General features: G+C 39.7%; 1 pseudogene across 1 annotated transcript; it reads right to left on the bottom strand.

The window, feature by feature from the left end:
* Nucleotides 1-1,296: 1,296 nt before the first annotated feature.
* On the bottom strand, nucleotides 1,297-2,060 carry LOC101017866 (annotated as a pseudogene). The gene has a single exon (XR_161533.5). The product of XR_161533.5 is annotated as a 40S ribosomal protein S8 pseudogene (transcript).
* Between the last annotated feature and the right edge of the window lie 3,513 nt (nucleotides 2,061-5,573).

The raw sequence follows: 5,573 nt of genomic DNA, 5'->3' as shown, positions 1-5,573 counted from the left end.
ATTTGAGGTGAGGAGTTTGAGACTAGCCTGGACAACATGGTGAAACCCTGTCCCTACTGAAAATACAAAAATTAGCCAGGCATGGTCATGGGTGTCCGTAATTCCAGCTACTAGGAAGGCTGAGGCAGGAGACTCGCTTGAGCCTGGGAGGAGGAGGTTGCGGTGAGCCGAGATCACGCCACTGTACTCCAGACTGGGAGACAGAGTGAGACCCTGTCTCAAAACCCAAAATAATAAAAATAATAAAATAAAATACAACAAAAATGAAGGTTAGAAAAGTGAAGTAAATTGCTGAAGATCACACAACTATTAATTTGCAAAGACAGAGTTAAAATTTTGGTTTGCCTATCTCTAAAGCCTTAGCTTTTAATTATTATGCCATATTTTGCAAGACAGATTCTTAATCTTATTATTAATGTTTGTTATTATCTGATTATAAACTTGGAATACAAAAAATATATTTTTTAAAAGTCTGTAGTATCAGGCGGGGCGTGGTTGCTCACGCCTGTAATCCCAGCACTTTGGGAGGCCAAAGCGGGCGGATCACCTGAGGCAGGAGTTCGAGACCAGCCTGACCTACATGGAGAAACTTTGACTCTACTACAAATATAAAATTAGCCGGGTGTGGTGGTGCATGACTGTAATCCCAGCTACTTGGGAGGCTGAGTCAGGAGAATCGCTTGAACCTGGGAGGCAGAGATTGCGTTGAGCCAAGATTGCACCGCTGCACTCCAGCCTGGGCAACAAGAGCAAAACTCCATCTCAAAAAAAAAAAGTTTGTAGGATTAGCACAAATAAATAACTTTGGTAGTATTGGGAGGTATTTCCTCAATTATTTTTCTAACATATAAATGCATGTATTTAAGTGATTGAGATCATACAATATATTATATTCCTTTAGCCTGAGAGAAACAACATATATAATGTGATAAATAGTTGAAACTAAATTTCCAAATAGTCTTGGGATGTTGTCTTTATAGCAACTTTGTCTTATTTCATAAGTGCCAAATATTTTTTCCTTAAAGGCCTCAGAAAATTGGTCCTATAAAAGAAACAACTTATAATACGTGGCCAACTTTTATACAGAATATTCAAATCATGTTCACCTCCTTTGGTAGTGATCTTTACTTAAATAAAACTTTAAGTTTCTAGGATCTAGTTGGAGAACGGAGGTCATGGTTTGCTTGACTTTGTGTTTGAGACAGGCTTTGTGTACTTCAAAAAGATCTGTGAAATGGAAATGCATTTTGCAAAATGAAAAGTCCTCCATGGATACTATAAGTAATGTTGAAATTCTTTTTTTTTTTTTTGAACAGAACAATAAATACCTTTGTTACACGGGTGAAGACAAAACGAGGATTTATTTGCCTTTCTGGGCTTTGATTTTCCTAAGATAGAACTCCAACTCTTTGCCCTCTAGTACATAACCATCTGCTCGGCCACCCTGTCCTAGCCTGGAAGCAATGCACGCAAGAAGCTTGCCCTGCTGGAACTCCTCCAGGAGACTGCTGATTTTGGCAGTCTTTTTCCTTTCATCATATTTCTTCTGAATTTTTTTAGATCATTTTTTGTTTAAAATCTCTTCTTCCTCAGGAGTCAGCTTGGCTCCCTTCTTGCGGCCCAGGGGCAGCGCGTAATGGGACTGGTACCACTGTCGGTACGGTGTGCTGTCCATAAGCACCATGCAATTCTTCACTAGAGTCTTGGTACGGACCAACTCATTATTAGATGCATTGTAGACAACATCGATGATCCTTGTTTTACGAGTATAACACTCTGAGCCCCGGGAGAAATTCCCTACATCCAGCCTCAGGTACGGTATTTCTTTTTACCTCCCCGCACACAGACTGTGTGGATGCGGTGGGGGCCAATCTTGGTGTTGGCAGCCGGGCGCCCCAACTCATACTTCCACTTCTTGTGGTAGGGCTTTCTCTTGCCCCCGGTTTTGCGGTGCTTGTGCCAGTTGTCCCGAGAAATGCCCATTGCTCGGCGCTGGCTGGAAAGAGCAATGTTGAAATTCTTGATCAATGGCATGTGTTGCTCAAAATCTCTCAGAGGAGATTTTGAATGGAACAAATTGTAAGATACTCTCTTTACAGTGTTACTTAGGATCAAAAAAATGGTAACAATGTGAAGATTTTTTTTTTCTGGAACAAGAAGTACTTCTCAAATGGAGTCCAACTCTAGACATTTATCAAGATGACTGCTCCTCCCACATGTAATAAAGAATCCCTAAGCACTCATCATGATGAGCAGTATTTATAGTCATGTTTACATTTTATTGTGAGTTATAGGAAAAAATATTCTTTTGGTCTGTAATGGTTTGTCGCTCAGTTTGGCACTTAGCTCTGGTCTGTATTTACAGATAAAATTTTGAGATAGGAAAATTAATTTGTTTTTACATAATGTCAATTCTATTCTTTTCCAAATCTCCCTAGTTTTTCAATGATTCAATCTTGGAAAATTTTACATCAAGATTGTGTTTATTATTTGTGTTAATGTTCTCATTTTACAAGTACTAAGTTAAGAATTTTTTTAAAACAAAACTAAAGAGACTTTCTGACTTCAGACATAGCTCCTTGTTTTGTCACTGCAGGAAGCAATCAGACTGACCTGGGTCCCAATTGTAACTTAGCTTTTTTATTTGCTTGAGCCTCAGGTTCCTATTTACATGTTGGAGACAATAACTTCTTAGTGGTGCTTTGAGGATTCAGTAAGGTAACAGGAAAAGACTTAGTCAGTGGACTGGCACATAATACATGAAAACACAAGGAACGTTATTTGGGCTGGAGGGTAGTGGGGAATGGAGGGATGTTGGTCACATAGACAGGAGGATAAGTATTTGAGATCTACTACATGGCATGGTGACTGTAGTTGATAATAATGTATTGTATGCTGAAAAATTGCCAAGGGAGTACATTTTAAATGTAGTCACCACAAAAAAATGATAAGTATGTAAGGTGATGTCTATGTCACTTAGTTTGATTTAATTATCCCAAAATGTGTACATGTATAAAAACACCTTGTACCCTATAAATATATGCAATTATTTTCATTCAAAAAATTTGAAAACCAAAGTTGTTTTTATTCTTTCTTAAAAGTGCAAAATGAAAGAAAAAGAAAAGAAATACAAAAACTAAGGCCTGCAAGCTTAGAGAAGCTGCATATTCAGATTGAATTAATCCTATAATATATACATAGAATTCTCAAAGCATAATGTGTGTTGAGACACACTCAAAGAACTCCTGCTAAAGTGTTGCTATGATCAGAGACAGGAAAAATAATGAGACTCTTTGGATGTCTACAGGAAGGATTGTGAGATAGGACTCATAACTCAGATGAACTAGGGGAAGTAAAGCCTTTGGGAGATAGGCCAGGTATCAACACCAATCAGCAGCCTCATCCACTAAGTGTCAGGTTCTATACCAACTCTATGGACATAAGTGCAAGTTAAATAAGCCCTGCCTTCAGGGAAGCACAATTAACCACAAGGGTTATTTGTGCACAAGCTACTCTGCTGTAAAGAGGGTTGCTTACTAACACAGCCAGGGAGGACTGGGGAAGGATTCCAGCTGCCTGAGCTGAGCCAGGAAGGGAAAATTGGAGTTAGCAAGGCAAGGACGGTCATTCCAGGCAGTGGAAACAGAATGAGCAAAGGCAAGAGAAAAGGTAGTGTTTCGGGTAACTAAAAATATGCTATGTGTTTGGAGCTTAAAGATCATGTGAAAAGTTGGCAGAGGTGGAGCCAGGGTGGAAACAGGGTCATGAAGGGTTCTCTCTGCCAGGCTGTGGTTCTAGCCACACATAAATGCTTGCAGTTCCCGAATGTAGCACTATCTTAGTTTGGGCTGCTATAACCAAATACCATAGACTGGGTGGCTTAAAAAACAAATATTTATTTCTCACAATTCTGCAGGCTGGAATTTTGACATCATGGTGCTAGCATGGTCAGGTTGTCAGTGAGGGTCCTCCTGTTGGTTCACAGATGGTTGCCTGTATTCTAACATGGGCTAGGGAGAGAAAGCATGCTGTCTCGTGTGTCTTTTATTATAAGAACACTAATCCCATCATGGAGGTTCCACCCTTATGATCTAATTAACTCACAAAAATCCCATCTTTACACACCATCACATTGGAGATTTGGTTTCTACATATGAATTTTGAAGGGACATAAACATTTAGTCCATAGCCACCAATCTCCCTGTTAACTCTAAAACTGGCCTTTTTCTCATTACTGTAATACGTCTGGCCCATTCCTTCTTCAAGGTCTTTTCACATGTTGTTCCCTCTGCTTAGCCCCTCTTCTCCAATATTTTGTTGTGATGGCTCCTTACAACTCAGGTCTCAAGGCAAATGTAACCTTCTGAAGAAAAGCCTTTATTGACTCTGTCTCTTAATAGTTTTCCCCTAACAACTTATCATAATTTGAATTTGTATCATACACTTTCTTGTTTGTGTTTGAATTAATCTCCTTCCCCCCAGTAGAAAGAAAGCTGCATGAAAGTGGGGCCTTTTCTGTGTTGTTCACGCCTGTAATTCTGTGCCCAGAACAGAGCATGACACACATTGATACCCAATCAATAAATCACAGACTTTTCCTTCTGTTGGAAAGTCCCATCATTTCTGCACCAAGCCAATTCCAACCTTCAAGAGGTGTCTAGGAATCTCCTTTACATTCATCTCTCCTACTTCCTCATTGCTCCCAGAATGAGGTAATATTTTTTCTTTTTCTTTTTTTTTTTTTTTTTTTTGACAGAGTCACTCTTATTGCCCAGGATGGAGTGCAGTGGCACAATCTCAGCTCACTGCAACCTCCGCCCCCTGGGTTCAAGCGGTTCTCTTGCCTCAGCCTCCTGAGTAGCTGGGATTGCAGGCATGAACCACCCGCCTGGCTAGTTTTGTATTTTTAGTAGAGACAGGGTTTCTCCATTTTGGTCAGGCTAGTCTTGAACTCCCGACCTCAGGTGATCCACCCACCTCAGCCTCCCAAAGTGCTCGGATTACAGGTGTGAGCCACTGTGCCCGACTGAGGTGATTTTTTAAAAATGTCCTCTGAGAGAGTACCTTGTACACATTTCTATTTCAGCCTTATTATACTGTACTTTATACTGCACTATATATATATTATATATATTATACACCATATATAATACACCATATATATACACACACACCATATATATACACACACACATATACACACACATACACATATATATACACACACACACACATATATATATATATAAAACATACTGCACTATTATACTATGTCTGTCTCTCTTCTATTTTATTTTGAACTCCCTGGAAGCAACAGCTGTGTCAACTAGTCCTTTTATTACCAAATACCCATCATAGGGTCTGATAACAGTAGATGCTCAGAGAGTTGTTGAGTGTTGGTGAATAAATGAAGGAGGATTGAAGAGGATTGAGACTAGAGGTAGAGAGGGCAGATAGGAGTCTCTGACATCCACTGCTAGGAATCTCGCCTTTGAAAGTATACTCACACATCCACAAGGATGACAGTGGGGCATAATAAAAACAGGAAACAAGCTACATTCTCATCAAAAGGG

This window comes from Papio anubis, chromosome 8, assembly GCF_008728515.1.
Source record: "Papio anubis isolate 15944 chromosome 8, Panubis1.0, whole genome shotgun sequence".
NCBI lineage: Eukaryota > Metazoa > Chordata > Mammalia > Primates > Cercopithecidae > Papio > Papio anubis.
Note: the sequence above shows the minus strand (reverse complement) of the source record. Positions and strands in the feature narration are given on the sequence as shown.